At 42.0% G+C, this 18789-nt stretch overlaps 1 long non-coding RNA gene across 1 annotated transcript; it reads left to right on the top strand.

The window, feature by feature from the left end:
* The first annotated feature begins 956 nt into the window (after nt 1-956).
* LOC148147530 (uncharacterized) lies at nt 957-17758 on the top strand. The gene is made up of 3 exons (XR_015759739.1): nt 957-1075; nt 8307-8740; nt 17452-17758. It is a non-coding gene; the product is annotated as an uncharacterized LOC148147530 (long non-coding RNA).
* Nucleotides 17759-18789: the final 1031 nt, after the last annotated feature.

The following is an 18789-nucleotide window of genomic DNA, read 5'->3' as shown; positions in this document are numbered from 1 at the left end:
CTGTCTCTAGGTTTGACCTCTAGCAATCTGATTACGGGAAGAATCCTGTATTTTCTCCTAAAAAGTAAACCAATTCCCAGTCTACAAGAATTATATTGATGCACCTTCAAACACATCACTTGTACCCAAATTCTTCTGATAGGAATTCTGCTAGAACAGCCAACTATAAAAATCTTAACTGGACATTGAGTAACTGGACTCAGATCTACAAGAATTAAACCCTATATTTGTAAAGTACTCTGCTGTGGATAGAGAGGGCTGACCATGAAATAATTAAAATCACTTATCCCTCTTGTCCATGAAATTATCATGGAATTACTCAGAATTGGGAATGACAATATACATCAAAATAATCAATCTCATCATGAATACATTTGCAATTAAATAAAAAAAGGTTTGCCCGTAGACCCTAAGCCAGAGGTGCACTTCTGCTGTAGCCCATTCCAGAACATCTGTTACATTTTCAGTAAAGGAAATAAATGGGTAGGCAAAATGGTAAACTTTTAAAAGGTAGCTTTCTCTTCCCTGGGTGCATTAGTTATTATTCTTTAAAAAGTAATCTACTGCAATCTATGCTGTGACTCAACAGATTGCATTTTTTTCTTGACACCAGGTTGTAGATAGAATACAGGAGATGAAATCACAAATATACCAGTCTTTTTAAGAGTCATTTGGGTGGGTAAAAGGAAGGAATTTACTTAACAAATTTGACTTTTGGGGACTCTGAATGGTCATCTCTGTTGATTCAGCTCTGTCCAATTAGAGATCTGTCACATTATGACATCTCAGTTGTTAGCTGAGTACGCTTCGTACTCTGTGTTGGGATGTATGTGTGGGGCAATAATCCCCAATAGGAACCTTTTTAAATATTTTGAAAGTCTAAGCAAGAATTGTCTTTAACAACACAAAATGTTAATATTCTTCGTTACTAAATTCCTGAGAGAAACAAGAATCTGGAAAGAATGTAAAAAGAAACGAAGTATCTGATCATTTCATAACCAAATCTTGTAACAAAAAACACGGAAATGACACTGCTAGTTGATTTGCCGTAGAAAAAACAATCCAGAAAGAAAAGGTAAGCATGTGGATGTTATAATCATATTATTACAATACAAAGTGAACAGTTTATCATCTCAGCATTGTATTCATATATACTTTATATATATATATATAATATTCATATAAATATCAAATTTAATCACTATATGTTGTGACCTCAACAGATTGCATTTCTTTCTTGACACCAGGGTGAAGATAGTAATGAATGTTCTCAGATTTCACTGTAGATATTCTAAAATTCTGGACACTGCACAGTGGCACATTGGTTAGCACTGCTGCCTCGCAGTGCCAAGAGACCCAGGTTCACTTCCCTCCTCAGGCGACTGACTGTGTGGAGTTTGCACATTCTCCCCGTGTCTGCATGGGTTTCCTCCGGGTGCTCCGGTTTCCTCCCACAATCCAAAAATGTGCAGGCTAGGTGAATTGGCCATGCTAAATTGCCCGTAGTGTTAGGTGAAGGGGTAAAGGTAGGAGAATGGGTTTGGGTGGGTTACGCGTCGGTGTGGACTTGTTGGGCCGAAGGGCTGTTTCCACACTAAGTAATCTAATCTAATCTAATCTATGTAACGGCCAATGTTCAGGGGGAGTAAACTTTAATACTGATGCACACCTCATTACCTGAAATTTGTTTTGCTCGTGTATCAACCCAGGTGGCTCCTCTTATCTTTCAGTTCAATAATATGGGTTCAAATTCTACTCTAGCGACATAAGTATATAACCTCTGTCAATACTTCAGACTAAAATGAGGGAGTACTGCACAGTTGGTGGTGGTTTCTGTCAAATGAATCGCTAACTCAAAGTCCTGTCTGGCTTCTAATGTGGATACAAAAGGTCCAATGGTACTATTAAAAAAAATAGTGCCTTAGCCATTATTTATTCTTCAATCAACATCTAGGTATGAGTAAATTACTGGTTGTTTGACCTTGTGTGCATGTTTGTTGCATGTTTCCCCACATTATAATTCAAAAGCTTTTAATTGGCAGTGAAATGTTTTGAAATATCATGAATGGTGATGTATAAAAAATTATTTCATTCCTTGCTTCCCAAGGAAAACCTGTTTGCTCTGTTGCAAACTGATGTAAATAGTATTTATTATGCATATATCAATTGCATGTCCTCAATACATATGGGAGGAGACCAAACTGTCAGGTTGCTTAGGTGTGTCATCTTATGACAACCTTTGTAAGAGAAAAAAGAAAACATGTTTTAGTCATATAGGCCTCAGGTATTTCCTCAGAATGTATCTGCTATTTTGTGTTTTATTCTGAATGTTTCCTATGTTTTCACACTAACTGCAAAACAACCTTGCACTCTTATTCATCCTTCAGACCAAACACAATTATATCAAAGCTATGGAACACTATAGTTAATTGAACAGACTCAGAAGCAGAACAATAAGGAAATAATTTGACAGAAGTAAATACTACATATTCGATATTAGTATACAATGCTTCTGCTATACTTCTTTTATTCCATGTTATCTTTCTTGTCTTTCCTATTCTTATTTAAGCAGTTTTCATTTTTCCCTCATTTTGTACACTATTTCTATTGTCGTTGTGGCTGCTGAACTGCTGCCTTTTTTCAAATAACATTCCTATTACTCTAAGACCAGTAAGACAATCAACAGCCAATTGAATTTCAATTATTTTCCATATCCATTTTCTACAGAGGATGGAAGATTTTGTTTTTAATTCCAATATCTATGTTTGACAATCAGACTGAGAAATTTCTGTGCAGTATTTCATTGCTCCAATGATTGTTTCTAGTCATAAAATAGAAAACCTTAATGTCTCTACTTATTAGGCTACCCTATCAAGAGAGCACTGTTTTTACTAAGCTTAATTGTGCTTATTTCTGTTCCAAATAAGCACAATTAATAATTTAGCTAACAATGTGCAAATCACATTATGTTGGTAGTTTCAGAATGTTTAAGACAATTATTCCTCCCAGTTCTTGACAGTTGAATTGCTGCAAAATGGTTGCTATCTTAAAAAAAATTAGGTGCAGCCACTACATGAGGTAACTTTTCCCCTTTGTTGAGGTAATTGTTTTAGATTACAGCAAATTTAACAGTTGCTGAGCAGCATAATCAAGCACAGGAGGAGAAACAAAATAGTGGTACTTAAACAAAAGAAGAAAATTTATCAGGATTTTTAAAATATAGACTTACGGTCACATTTCTGATCATGTAGGGTGTAAAGTGAGGGCCTGAGCCAAATGCACACCAGTTAGGACATGGAGGTCAGTTAAACTTGAGCCTAAGTAATAACAAAATGCAGCTAAAAGCCAAATCCAAATATGCACAGACCTAGGTGTGCAGTTATATTAAAATTGAGATTAATTTGCAAACTTTTTCCCCAGTTCAATAGAGAATGGTCTTCATAAATGCATGCTGAAAATATGCCAACTCCTTCCACTGTTCAATCTAAAAATAAAACAAAGTTCATGATTGATAGCACAAGTGGATTGTTCATATTTCACTTACCACTTTAGGTTTCTCCTGCTCAGAGATGCTAAAAATAGCATTTACATGTTTTCCAGAAGAGCTATAAATAAGGGATTCCAGCATTCATATACCATTTGTTTGCCAAGTTGTTTGAAAATATCTGCAGAGGGTTACTTTGCAAACCCGCTCAGCAAACAATTTCAACTTTGAATTGTTGTTAAATGGTATTTAGTTATCAAAGCTACATTATATCACAGCTGTTGCAAAATTATTTTTATCTATCAGATGCCTATAGAATTGCAACGCAGGTAAGAGAAAGGTGATTCCACCTCCTGATTCCACATTCTGATCAGTGTGGTTTTGAGCTTACCTTCAAGATAAACACTGACAGCAGTCCCTATTATAGTATTGATGCTTCAGTTGCATATAGATCTGATGAACCTTTTATTAATATTATTTAAGAAATCTGATCAACTTATATAAAGCATATGCTTCAGCTGAAGCAACTACAGGTACTGTATGATTGCAACCATTCATTCCCTCCAACACACAGCTACAGTAGTGTACACTATCTATAAGATACACCACTAGAAACACATATTAATGCAAGTGAACACCTATACCTTTAAGTTCCCCTCTAATTGATACATTGCCCTGAATTTGAACCACTTTGCCATTCCTCCAATGTCACTGGGTGAAAATTCCAGTCTTTCCATTCTAACAGCATTGTGGGTGTATTGACACCAGATGGATTGCAGATATTCAATAGAACATCACCATTTTCTCATGGGCAATTCCTGGAATGTGGAAAAGAGGATTTTTAGACCAATATAATGGGGAATGAACTAGGGAAAAGACTATCCTGGATTTAGTTTGTGCAATGAGAAGGGATTTATTAATGATCTTATTGTGAAAAGTCCTTTTGGAAAATGTGAACTTTTCACTGGGGTAGAAAGTGAAGTACTCCTATACAAAACTAGGATCCCAGATCTAAGCAAAGGAAATTGCTTTGAGGGATGACTTGGCTGTGATAGACTTGGTGACATCATTAAATTGACAGTGGATAGGCAGTAAGTAATATTTAAGCATCAAATGCATTGAAACAATTATACATTGCTCCTGAGTGAAAGAACAAACCAGGCATGGTGGCTAAACAATGTCAAACAAAACAAATTAAAGGTGGTATTAGGTCCAAAAAGGAGTCATATGAAGTTCCTAGAAAAAGCAACAAATCTATGGACAAGGATCAGTGTAGAGTTTGGAAAAGGAGGACCAAGATGTTGATTAAGTATGAGATTAAGTCTCATGGGACATAAAAGCGAATTGTAAGAGCTTGTATATGTATGTAGAAAGAAAAGAAATGTGAACATGAAAACCTTACAGTCTGAAATGGGAGAATTGGTCATGGAGAATAAGGAAATTATAGTGTAATTAAACAACTACTTTAGTTCCATCTTCACAGAAGAGGACACTGATACTTTTTAGGAATGCAGGGAAGCAAGAGTTGGCCTTGGAGAGAGTACAACAGGGGTTTTCCAGAACGATACCTGGACTTCAAGGGTTAAGTTCTGAGGTGAGATTACACAAATTACGTAAGTTTTTTTCTAGAATTTAGAAGTTTAAGGGGTGACCTGATTGAAGTATTTATACAACCAGGAAATGATATGGTAGATAAAGATATACTATTTCCACTGGTTGGGATTCTAGAACTAGGGGGCATAATCTAAAAATTAAGGTCAGACCATTCAGGAGTGATGTTAAGTCACACATCTATACACAAAGGATAATAGATGCTTAGAATTCTCTTCCACAAATGGCAATGGATAGATTGTTAATTTAAATTTGTGAAATTATTTTGTGAAGCAAAGGTATTAAGGGATATGGGCCAAAGGCAGCTATATGGAGTTAGGCCACAGATCTGCCATGATCTTATTGAATAGTGGAACAGGCTCAAGGAGCTGAATGGCCTACTCTTACTCCTATGTTCTTATGCCTAATTGGAAGGAGGAATTGAAAAAATATTGTTAATAAATCCACAGAACCTAATATTCTGCAGCCAACAAGCTGTTAGCAAAACAAGTATGTTTGCCTTCATATCAAGAGGCAAGCATAAAGGAGCAAGGAGTCTTACTCATCTGTACAAGGACTTTGGTAATATTACTCCTGTCGTATTGTGTGCATTTTGCCATAGAGGGAGTGCAATGAAGATTCACCAGACTAATTCCTGGGATTACACATTTGTTGTATAATCAGAGATTGGGTCAACTATGCATGTATTCAGGGGAGTTTAGAAAAATGAGAGGGTTCTCATTGAAACATATAAAATTCTATCGGGGCTGGACAGACTAAGGATGATGTTTTCCATGGCTGGGAGGTCAAGAAAACGGTCATGTTCTCAAAATTCAAGGTAAGCAATTTCCAACTGAAAAGAGGAGAAATTTCTTCACTTCGAGGGTGGTGAGCCATGGTGAGGAACCATGTTGAATGCCTTATTGAAGTCAATACAGGTTACATCCACCCCTCTGACCTCATCAATCCTCTTTGTCATGTTGACTATCCTCCTTAACCAGTTCTTGGCTTTCCAAATACATGTAAATCCCGTCCCTCAGGATTCCCTCCAACAACTACCCCACCCCTGATGTCAGGCTCACCGGTCTATACTTCCCTGGTTTTACCTTACCACCTTTATAAATAGTGGCACCACATTAGCCAAACTTCAGTGTTCCAGTACCTCACTTGTGGTTATCAATGATACAAATATCTCAGCAAGAGACCCAGCAATCTCTTCTCTCCCTTCCCACAGAGTTCTAGGGCACACCTGATCAGATCTTGGGGTTTTATCCATCTTTATACATTTTAAAATGTCCAGCACCTTCTCTTCTGTAAAATATGGACATTTTCCAAGATGTCACCATCTATTTCCCTATATTCTAAGTCTTGCATATCCTTCTCCACAGTAAACACTGATGTAAAACACTTGTTTAGTATCCCACCCTTCTCAAGCAGTTCCCCATATCGGCTGCCTTGCTGATCTTTAAGGGGCCCTATTCTCTCCATAGTTACCCTTATGTCCTTAATGTATCTGTAGAATGCCTTTGGATTGTCCTTAACCCTATTTGCCAAAGCTATCTCATGTCCCTTTTTTGTCCTCCTCATTTCCCTCTTAAATATACTCCTACTGCCTTTATACTCTTCTAAGAATTCACTCGATCTCTGCTGTTTATACCTGACATATGCTTCCTTCTTTTTCTTGACCAAAACCTCAATTTCTCTAGTCATCCAGCATTCCCTGCCTTGCCTTTCTCCCTAACAGGAACCTATTGTCTCTAGACTCTTGTTATCTCATTTCTGAATTCTTCCCATTTTCCAGAAGTCTCTTTACCTGCAAACACCTACCCCCAATCAACTTTTGAAAGTTTTTGCCTAATAATGTCAAAATTGGCCATCCTCCCCAATGTAAAACTTTAACTTTTAGATCTGGTCTATCCTTTTCCATCACTATTTTAAAACTAATAGAATTATGGTCACTGGCCCCAAAGTGCTCCCCCACTGACACCTCAGTCACCTGCCCTGCCTTATTTCCCAAGAGTAGGTCAAGTTTTGCAGCTTCTCTAGTAGGTACATCCGTATACTGAATCCGAGAACTTTCTTGTGCATACTTAACAAATTCCCCTCCATCCAAGTCTTAACACCATGGCAGTCTCAGTCTATGTTTGGAAAATTAAAATCACCGAACCATTGCCACCCTATTATTCTCACAGATAACTGAGCTCTCTTTACAAATTTGTTTCTCAATTTCCTGCTGACTATTAGATTAGATTAGATTAGATTAGATTATTTACAGTGTGGAAACAGGCCCTTTGGCCCAACAAGTCCACACCGACCCGCCGAAGCGCAACCCACCCATACCCCTACATTTACCCCTTTAACCTAACACTACGGGCAATTTAACATGGCCAATTCACCTGACCCGCACATCTTTGGACTGTGGGAGGAAACCGGAGCACCCGGAGGAAACCCACGCAGACACGGGGAGAATGTGCAAACTCCATACAGTCAGTCGCCTCAGTCGGGAATTGAACCCGGGTCTCTGGCGCTGTGAGGCAGCAGTGCTAACCACTGTGCCACCGTGGGGACTATACTACAATCCAATAAGGTGATCATCCTTTTTCTTATTTCTCAGTTCCACCCAAATAACTTCCCTGGATGTATTCCCAGGAATATCCTCCCTAAGTATAGCTGTAATGTTATCCTATCCCCTCCTGTCTTGGTCCCTTTTCTTTCCTTCCTGTAGCGTCTATATCCTGGAACATCAACATGCTAGTCCTGTCCACCCCTGAGCCACATCTCTATAATTGTAATGAATTCCCAATCCCATTTTCCCAATCAAGACCTCAGTTCATCTGCCTGACCTGTTAGGCCTCTTGCATTGAAATAAATGCAGTTTAATTTATCAGTCCTACCTCATTTTCTACTTTGTGCCCTTATTGTTTGGCTTACTGCTCTTCCCAATTGCATCAGTCTCAGACTGTTCTCTTTCCTCATTATGTTTCCAGGTCCCACCACCCCTCCCCATGAGCTAGTAAGAGATTGATGCCAAAATCAGGATTTGGCTGGATTGCGTTGTACAATTAACCCATCTCTGATCAAAGTGAGCACACACATACTGTGTTGTCTATTCATCTCCTTGATTGTGGTGTGCAGTCCAGCTTTAAACACAGAACTGAGTGGCTGCACGCCCTCAGAGATTTGGGTCTGTGGGAGACTGTCACAAGTTAAATCAGCCTAAACCTCTTCTTAGGAAGGAAGATTCTGGCTGCAGCAGATGATGGATTTATCTCTACAATCATCTCTCACAAGAATGAAAGAAGAGCAAGACAGCAGCACAGCAGATGGTCTGCATGGTCTCACCCTTCAGGACAACATTAACCACAACACCACACAACCCTACCACAACAACTTATGCAAGTCATGCCAGATCATCAACATGGAGACTACCATCATATGTGGGAACACCATCCACTGCATACACAGCAGGTACTCATGCAACTTGGCCAATGTTATCTACTGCATACATTGCAGGTAAGGATGCCCTGAGACATGGTATGTGGGCAAGACCATGCAATGCCATGACAACAGATGAATGGACACTGTGCAACAATTGCGATACAGGAATGTTCCCACCCAGTCAGGGATCACTTCAGTGGTCAAGGATATTCAGCCACCAATCATCGGGTAAGCGTCCTCCAAGAGATACACAATGCAGAATCACTGAACAGAAACTGAAAGCTAAGTTCCGTATCCATGAAAACGGCCTCAACCGTGATCTTGGGTTCATACCGCACTACGTGTGACCTTACCATACTGTTTTGTATCTGTAAAATCTTCCTTACTGTCCTGTTTTTACATCATTTAGGGCACTAGGAGTTGTGAAGCACAAGTGGCAAAGTCAGGTAACATTGGACTCTGTAGGGGCAAACAACGCAAGTCCAGTTAGAGTTTAAGTTAAAGGTTGGGTGCTGTTTGTATTTGTAATTTCCAGTGTGGTGAAGGAGAGGAGCTGATCACTCTGACCAAGAGCCAAACCTCAGTGGAGTGCACATTACCAAGGTGGGGAGCGTGGGCACTGTGACTAACTGTGATACCCTGTCAGTCCATAGTAGAATGACAGAGCTTGAATAATGGCGGTGGTTGGGAGGGTAAAGAGACCAACCGGTAGAGAGCACACGGGCTAGAGGTAGGTTTCTGGGCCTATTGGGAGGTGTTGGATCAGTAGAGGTGGCCAGGAGGGTAGAGGAGTCCCAGTATAGAGCACACCCTATTGAGCCAGCATTTCCGGCCAACTGACTAGTCGTAGTGGCTGGGAGGGTAGAGAAGTCCCACCGGTAGAGAGCACACCTTGCTAGGAGGCTGCTACGACCATATGAGTGGTGCTGGGACAGTATTATTTGCCAGGGGGTAGAGAAGTCCCCACTGGTTTGGAACACTTTACTGTTGGTAGGATCCGGGGGTACACAATCTGCTAAACAATAGATCAAAGTTTTAAGGGGAATACTACAGGTTCCCTTATTGAGAAATACAAGACAGGCAGACAAGGGTTGACAGAGCAAATTTAAGAAAAATGGTTGGGATTCATCCCAGACATTAGCACAACAGAGAGAGTGATAGATAACCAAAAACAAAATAAAACTAAAAAGATAGGGGTATTGTTAGTATACCAATTAGCAGGCCTAATTGAATAAGTAGGCGCCTCCACTAGCAGACGGCCAAGAACGAATTGAGGAGCTGGAGGACAGAATAAAGGAGCTCGATCAAAGATTACAAAAAGTACAGGAGGAAAGAGAGATTGACTCTCCTACGAAACCACCCAGCAGGGACCAACCGCTCCCTCTGTTGGACAAACAGTGTAAGAGTATAACTTAGCGCCCGTTACTAGAGGAGGAAAAGACTCACAGCCCAAAGCGAATTACAAACCCTTTACCCCAGGGGAGAGGCAGAAAATTATGGCCTCCCTGGGCAAATTACAGCCTGGAGCGCAAACACCAGGTTTTGGAAAGAGCTGGATAGTGTATGGGTAGGGCACCAACTACATCTGAGAGACATACACCAGCTGGTCCGGGCAGCTTGCCCAGTGGATTAATGGAGATAGGTAGCTGGTGGACATGATGCCACAGCAGCCTGAGACTTTAGGGGAGGATGGTGGACACATGCTGTTAAAGCCGAGATAGATGCCCAACAGGCCCACTTGGCCAATGTTTTTTTAAATTAAAAAGAAAAATTTTAAGATTTTTTGCAAAATTACAAAAATAATACAAACTTGTGTTTTCCACTTTACAATATAATGACACCAATATAAAATTAAATAAATAAGTAACTACGAATCTATTCTACAAACAACCGAAACATAAAATAGGATATCATACGTTACTAACAGTGAACAACAAAGTAATTAAATAACTAGATACATGCTCAAAATAGATTAAAAGTCATAATAAAACCCGTATTTATATGGGATTCTTCCTCCCAGGGCCCCCTGAACCAGCCAGAACCATTACCACAGCTAAAAAGCTCTCACAGTATGGCCGTAATGTCTGTGTCGATGTAGTTCAAAAAGCGCTGCCATGTTTTATAAAATAAATCCGTTTTTTGGTGCACCATGTTCATGAGGAAGTCAAGGGGGATATATTCCATGATTATTCTGTGCCAGTATGAAAGTTCTAGGGGTCCTTCGGATACCCAATTCACTCAAATATTTTCCTTACACAAAAGGAGAGGATAGTCAATAATTTCATCCTGTACATGTCCAGAGGGGGATAATTTGGAGAGCCCAAAATTAGAGACATTTGGATCCGATCCAATCTCCATGCCTAAAATCTCTGTCAAGGCATTCACTACTCTATCCCAATACCTACAGATCTTATGACATGTCCATAGACAATGCTTGAGAGTGCCAACTTCTATTTTACATTTAGAACGTATTGTGAATGCTCCTGCCTTGAACTTTGCAAGTCGTTCAGGTGCCATGTGACCCCTGTGAAGTATCTTTAATTGAATAGCCTGAGTTCTGTTACAGATAGAGATCTTTCTGGCATTTTCCCAGACGTCCTCCCACATTTCTAAAAAGATTTCCAACCCTAAATCTTGATTCCAGGTTTTATATAATCATTCCATGTCCTTCGACACCTTATTGTATAGTGAATGACAAAGAGTACTGACTGAGGGCGGCCCCATCAGCCAAAGCACTCTTCTTTCCCTATCCAATTTATAAGGATTGACTATTAGTGTGGTCTTCTTTTGTATAAAGTCTCATATTTGAAAATACCGAAAGAGATCCTTGTTAGGCAATCCAAACTTCTGGCACAGCTGCTCAAAGGACATCATAACCTCCCCATCGAACAGATCTCCCAAATAGGAGATACCTCTGGACTCCCAAGTTTTAAATGTAGCCTCCATCAGCCCTGATTGAAATCCCGATGTTCCCACTATGGGGATATAAGGGGAGGTTTTTTGCAGGTTACCCTCATCTTGTCGCATTATCCTCCAGGCTTTGATGGTATTTAGTACAATAGGGTTTTTACAATAGTCCATAATAACTCTCATCTTGTCCATAAATAATAGATTGATGAGGGGACATTTTGCTTGGGAGATCTCAATATCTAATCAGATTGAGTCTCTTGTGACCCACAATCAATCAGCTACATAAGATAATAAGGAGTTCAATTGGTACCTACTGAAATCTGGAAAGTCCAGTCCTCTCCATACTTGTGGAAGCTGAAACTTTTCTAATTTGATAATGGGCCGTCTATGATTCCAAATAAAGGAGCTGAGCCGAGCCAGCCGTAAAGTTTACGCAGCGCCTGTCTCGATAGCATCAAGGGGAGCATTCTCATAGGATATAGAAGACAAGATAGAATATTCATCTTAACTAAGGCTACTCTGCCTAACCAGGGTATTGGGAGATCTCCCCAGCGTTGAAGGTCCTGCCTTATTTTCTCTAATAAGTACACATAATTGGCTTTATATAGCTGACCAAATATTGGAGTAATAAAAATACCTAAGTACAGAAAACCTTCTAGTGACTACTGAAAGGGAAAACAAGATCCATCTGATAAATTAGATATACTGGCAAGGCCTCCCAATGGCATGGTCTCCGATTTCATAAAATTGATTTTGTAACCTGAGAACATACCGAATAGATTGACCACTTGAATTAAGCTGGGCACGGATGTCAAAAGACCACTTAAGAAAAGGAGGAATCATCCGTATAGAAAGTAATTTTGTGCTTGACCGATCCAACCCTCGGAGCTGTTATATTAGGGTCAGTTCGTATAGCTTCCGCGAGTGGTTCAATCACTAGCGTAAATACTAATGGTGAGAGAGGACATCCGTGGCGACAGCCTCTGCCAACACTAAAGCTATCTGAACTTAAGCCGTTGGTGATCACTGCTGCTTTGGCATCATTATATAATACTGAAACCCATTTAGTAAAGACCTCTCCAACACCGAACCGTTCTAGCATATTAAAAAAATATGACCATTCTACCCGATCAATGCCTTCTCTGCATTTAGGGAGACAACTAAACCCAGTATTGTTCCCTGTTGGCAGGCTTGTATCATATTTAAGACCCTTCTAATGTTATTAGTTGACCTGCGACCCTTTATAAACCCCGTCTGGTCCTCTTTTATAATAAATGGTAAAACCCTCTCCAGTCTTAATGCTAACATTTTTGAAAGAATTTTAAAATCCACATTTAACAAGGATATGGGTCTCTATTAAGAGCAATCTTCTGGGGCACTTCCCTTCTTAAGAATGAGAGAAATATTTGCTTCTCTCAATGAAGGCAGGAGGCAGCCCTGACTGTGTGAATATTGTACCTATTTATGAGTGGCCCGGGCCAGTTCCCCTATAAATTCTTTATAGAACTCAACCTGGAATCCGTCTGGCCCAGGTGCTTTGCCATTTGAAGCTGCCTAACCGCTTCCTGGGTTGTCAACGGGGCATTCAAGATCAACTCGTACTCCAAGGTTAGGCCCAAGGTCTTTAAAGAAAGACTCCATCTTCCTAGTTCTATCCTCACAGTCCTGCGACTTATATAATTCAAAATAGAACTTTCTAAAGGCTGTATTGATCTTTGTACAATCACAAGCCAGGGTACCAGCACTTTCTTTAGTGGACATAATGGCTTGGGGAGCCTTTTTCTTTCTGACAAGGTACGCTAGATACCTGCCAGGCTTGTGACCATATTCAAATAATCTCCGCTTCGTGAATAATATTTCCCTCTTTGCTGTTTGAATAAGTGTGGTATTCAAGGCTGACCTAAAGGCTGTGATCTTCTGTAGCTTAGTAATGGAGGGTTTATCAACATACACAATTTCAGCTGCCTTCAGGTGAGCCTCAGGCAGGCACTGTTGCTCTCCCTTTTGTCTTTTCCGGGTCGCAGAATATGAGATGACCAAGCCTCGCACGTATGCCTTAGTGGTCTCCCACATCATCGAAGGGTTACAAGCCATACCTGAGTTGATATCCCAGAAGGTTTTGAATTCCTGCGAAAAATACTTTATAAATTTGCTATCCTTCAATAAGAAAGGATCTATATGCCAATGCCGGGGGCCTATCCCATCATCCCTAGTCTTAACTTCCATTTATACTGCGGCATGATCAGAAATAGTTATATTACCTATTTTACAAGACAGTATCGAATTCAAAAAGGTCGAGGGGGCAAAAAACATAGAATAGAATAGAATAGAAAGTAAAGTCTCTACCCTGGGGATGAAGACACCTCGACACATCTACTAGTCCTACCTCCTTGTTCAGATCCACCAGTTGCCTAGATCTCAGAGATATGCCCGCAGCGCTCCTAGGTATCCTATCCATCTCTGGGTCAATAATACAATTAAAATCTCCCCCTATAACTGGCCCAGACAGGACAGTCGAAAGACCAAGATTGGGAAACTTACAAGTCACCTTGAAACCATTAAAGTGGCTACAAGCACCAGTAGGGACTGGAACCTCAAAAAGGGGGTAGAAACAAAGAGCATGGGTAGAAACAAAGTTAGGTACATGTCTAGTTCACATAGACCCGATAAGGTAATCCAGACCGAAACATAAGCCCGTCTGGCAATACCCAATAAAACCTAAAGCAGAAAAAGCAGTTGTGGAGATAGTGAAAGGACTAGTGAGTCAGGGAATCCTGAAAGCAACCACAAGAACAACTAGTTCCCCGATGTGGCCAGTAATAAAGCCTGATGGGAGCTATAGGTTCACTATTGATTATACAGGACTAAACAAGGTCACCCCCAAATTGCACCCCATTGTAGCAGATCCCTCCACCATTTTACAAGATTTTTCCTGTTTTAGACAGAGCCAAAGGATTCTGGTCTATCCCGTTACACCCTGAATCCCAGAATAAATTTGCTTTTAAAGTAAGGGACAGGCAGTATAAGTGGCCTTGACTGCCACAAGAGTTCCACAACAGCCCCACTATTTTTCACAGAGTGATGAGCAACATTCTGAAGAGAGTAGATTTACCAGAGGGTAGCACTGCCCTCCACTATGTAGATGATATCCTAATTGCCGCAGAGTCTGAGTCAGGACACCAGGAAGCTTTGTGTCTAGTATTGCAGGAATTGGCAACCACAGGATTAAAAGTTAGCCTCACAAAGGTACAAATTAGCAAAACATAAGTCTTATATCTGGGACACCTCATATCCCAGGGACTCAAAGAAATGCCCAACAACCGCAAGAAGGCAATCTAACAGATGCCCTGACCTGCCACTGTCAGGGGGGTCAGAAAGGTCTTGGGGCTATCTTGGGGATAGGTTCGCAAAATTGGCTGAACCTATCTAGAGATTAATTAAAGGAGGCAAGCCTGCCTAGGAACCTGTAACCTGGGGGCCAGAACAGGATGAGGCATATAGATTAGATTAGATTAGATTAGATTAGATTACTTACAGTGTGGAAACAGGCCCTTCGGCCCAACAAGTCCACACCGCCCCGCCGAAGCGCAACCCACCCATACCCCTACATTCACCCCTTACCTAACACTACGGGCAATTTAGCATGGCCAATTCACCTGACCTGCACATCTTTTGGACTGTGGGAGGAAACCGGAGCACCCGGAGGAAACCCACGCAGACACGGGGAGAACGTGCAAACTCCACACAGTCAGTCGCCTCAGTCGGGAATTGAACCCGGGTCTCAGGCGCTATGAGGCAGCAGTGCTAACCACTGTGCCACCGTGCCGCCCACTGTGCCACCGTGCCGCAGGAGGAACCCCTATCAGTCACCTTAAAACTTGTCTCATACCAGCCCCCAGGCTAGGGCTGCCAGATCCCAGCAAGGATTTTCACATTCACTGTAATAATGAGGGAGGATTTTACTCCGCAGTGGTCACCCAAGACCATGGTAGTAGGAGAAGGCCCATAGGGTACTACACAACTATAGACGGGCTAGGAGTTACAGGGTTGCCCAGGTGCATATCAGCCTTAGACTGTGCTGTTTGGGCCATTAGGGTTAGCGAGCCCATAGTAATGGCAGGGAATGTCATCGTCCACACTAAACACACCCTAGTAGAGATGCTAAACACAGGGAAAGTGAGGGCTGTCTCCAAAATGAGAAGGGCAAAGTGGAAGGCAGTTCTTTTACCCCCAAGTCAGTCCATGGTAATAGTTAGGGATACGTGAGAAAACCCAGCTGAAGGAATTCTAGATGCAGGGAAACTGCACAACTGTGGGGATATAGATGGGGATGAGGATAGGGGACAAGTAAAAGATATGCCCCTAGACACAGCCGAGGAGACCCTCTTCATGGACAGGTCACAAAAATACGTAGCAGGGTAGCCCCAAACAGGATGGGCTTTGGTAAATGATATGTTAGAAACAGTTATGTCCGGAAGGATTGATGGAAGTCAGTCCGCACAGGTAGCAGAACTGGTAGCACTCACCAAAGCACTGGAACTAGCAAAAGGAAAAATCGTGAATATATATACAGACAGTCAATATGCCTTCGGTGTAGTCCATGACTACATGGTGGCATGGGGGCAGAAGAGGGTTCACCACTGCAGGAGGAACCCCTATCAGACACCAATTAAGAATTCAGGCACTATTGCATGCCAGTGAACAGCCAAAAGAGGCTGCAGTAATAAAAATAGAAGGCCATCAAAAGGATCCAACAAAAGAGAGTCCAAGTTGGCTAAAATTCAAAGGAAACCAGGCACTAGACCGAGCAGCTCTGAAAGCCCGATATATAGAAGCCATTGACGAGGCTGCAATAGCCATTATTGAATTAGCAAAAGACACTATCCAAATTCAGCAGCCACAGGAGGACAGCCTGCAATAAGAAAGAGAGCAATGGAAACTGCAGGAGGCATTCAAAGGGGAGGATGGTGTCTGGAGGCGAGCAGACAAGGTGGTAGCACCAGCGTGTATACAGAACACATTGCTTGAACTGCACCATGGGCTCTCCCATACAGGTAGAGAGGCCATGATAGCAAGCCTAGGGAGAGAGTGGTGGTGGAAGGGAATAGGAAGAGACATGGCCAAGTATTGCCGCAGATGCATGCCTTGTGCACAATATAACCCAGGGAGAACCATAAAAGTTAGGATGGGACACCAGCCCAGACCTAGGGGACCCTGGGAACACCTTCAGATAGAGTTTACAGGGCCACTACTACCCTCCCGTGGGAAAACATACTCCTGGTCGTCATAGACCAATTCAGCCGATAGGTAGAGGCATTCTCAACCAAAAGCTGCACTGCGACCACTGTAGCCAGAATATTAGCAGAGGAGGTAAGCCAAGGTGGGGGGTACCCCTCCAGATCAATTCCGACCAAGGGACGCATTTTACAGGCAAGATCAGGAAGACTGTCTTCCAATTACTCGGCATTAGACAAAAATTTCACATTCCCTATCATCCCCAGAGCTCAAGGATGGTAGAGAGAATGAATAGAACGCTCAAAAAAACTTTAGCTAAGGCCTTGCAAACCTCAGGCAGAACATGGGTTGAGGTGCTGCCAGCCATACTAATGAAGTTAAGAGCCACCACGAATCAGGCAACCGGGCTAACACCATATGAACGAGCAATGCAATTGCCAGAGACAATAATCACAGGTGGCACTGATGGGGGTCCACTAAAAGACAAAATTTGGCGGTATGTGATAGAATTAAGCGCCCAATTAAAAGAGATGCGAAAATCTGTAATTGATAAACAGGATAAAAAGGACAAGGCAGGGGAACTTGAAATCTTCCCTGAGGTCCCAGCGGCAGGAAGCCGTGTCCAGGTGTGCGTACTGCCTGACAAAAATGGAATGGCCCATACGACAGGGTAATAAGTGGAGACATCAGTGCCTACATAGATATTAAAGAAAAAGGCACATGGAAGCACCGGACCCAACTAAAACTGTTTAAAGACTCCTGTGACCAAACTAATGTCATTGACCATTCCCCAGGTGCAGACAGGAACAGCGGACAAGATGGTCACCCCGGAGGGGAATACCGAAAACACAACAGAACAAACCACACAGAAGCACGACTGCACGTCCTAGCGAAAACAAAGACTTTGACTGTTCCCTTTTTTTAACTGCAAAATGTATATACGTGTATGTATTTTACTGTGTTTAAGTGTCGCGACTGTCTGGAGTATGTCAGGATTTGAAGATAATCTCTTCTATAAAACCATCTAAGTTTACATGCTACCCACTGGCGCGATCAGTAGAATCCCTATCTGTGACCACCCCGGTGTGGACCCCTTGTAACCTGTATACAGTAGACACCTTGGGAATGCCGTGTAAAGGGCAGATAGAAAAATACAAATGAGGACTCCAGGGTAGATTTGTGCAGCTGGGCAGGACCACCAGCCCATGGGGCCAGGCCCCCCAGCCTAGGGAATGGAAGGCCCATTTAAAATCCAGTAATTACTCAATCTGTTTCACAGGGCAGGGATGGGGATGGGTTTACACCCTGGTTCCCAATAATGACTCATACGTCCAGACACAGTGCACTTTTCAGCACTGTACATCATCAGGGGACAGTTTACCTGCACCTGCACTGAGTAGGCATGCTTGAATGTGACCTCAGGCAGACAATTCATATGTGATCAGTGCAATTCGTACCCATGTCAGCTCTGCCACATGGACGTACCCATTCAACACTTACAAGCTGGGGGGCGGGCGGGGGTCACCCAGGGCATCAGGGATGTGTGGACAGACAGTCGGAGGGACAGGACAATGTATGTTACTGAGTGGCAAAGGAATTGTTTTTCTATTTAAGGGGACTTATGCAACAGACACGCCTGACCACCCAAACCTGTTCACGGGGACAATTACTCCCCTCACTGTACCGTGCCCCAGCGGGGGACATATTTGGAGAAGGATAGTGACCCACTCCATCAGTCAGGAGTTCTATGCTGTCTGGCAGGTCCCCACCGCTTTGGGGACATCACTGGAATATGGATTCCTGGCATCTCTATGTTTAGGGGGTGCAGCAGGGGTTATCAGCACTAAAAACTGAAATTACCTTCTATGTGGCCTGACTATCTTAGACAATAATACCTCAAAAGCTCTGGAAGCAATTAATGCAGAGTTGGCTGAACTCAGACTCTACAAACAGCAGACACATTACGCAGTGGATTATCAAATAGCACAGCAAGGGGAAGTTTATACAATTATTGGTAACAATTGTAACACCCATGTTATTGGTGCCTCTTCCAACATTACAGAAGCCATCAATAATATCCGAGACCAGCTAGGCAATTTTCAACAGGGAGTCACAATACAGACAGCTGGCTA

Source organism: Chiloscyllium plagiosum, unplaced genomic scaffold, assembly GCF_037043375.1.
Source record: "Chiloscyllium plagiosum isolate Xiang-an unplaced genomic scaffold, Cpla_swu_hap1 HiC_scaffold_16, whole genome shotgun sequence".
NCBI lineage: Eukaryota > Metazoa > Chordata > Chondrichthyes > Orectolobiformes > Hemiscylliidae > Chiloscyllium > Chiloscyllium plagiosum.
This window is presented reverse-complemented; position numbering and strand designations above follow the sequence as displayed.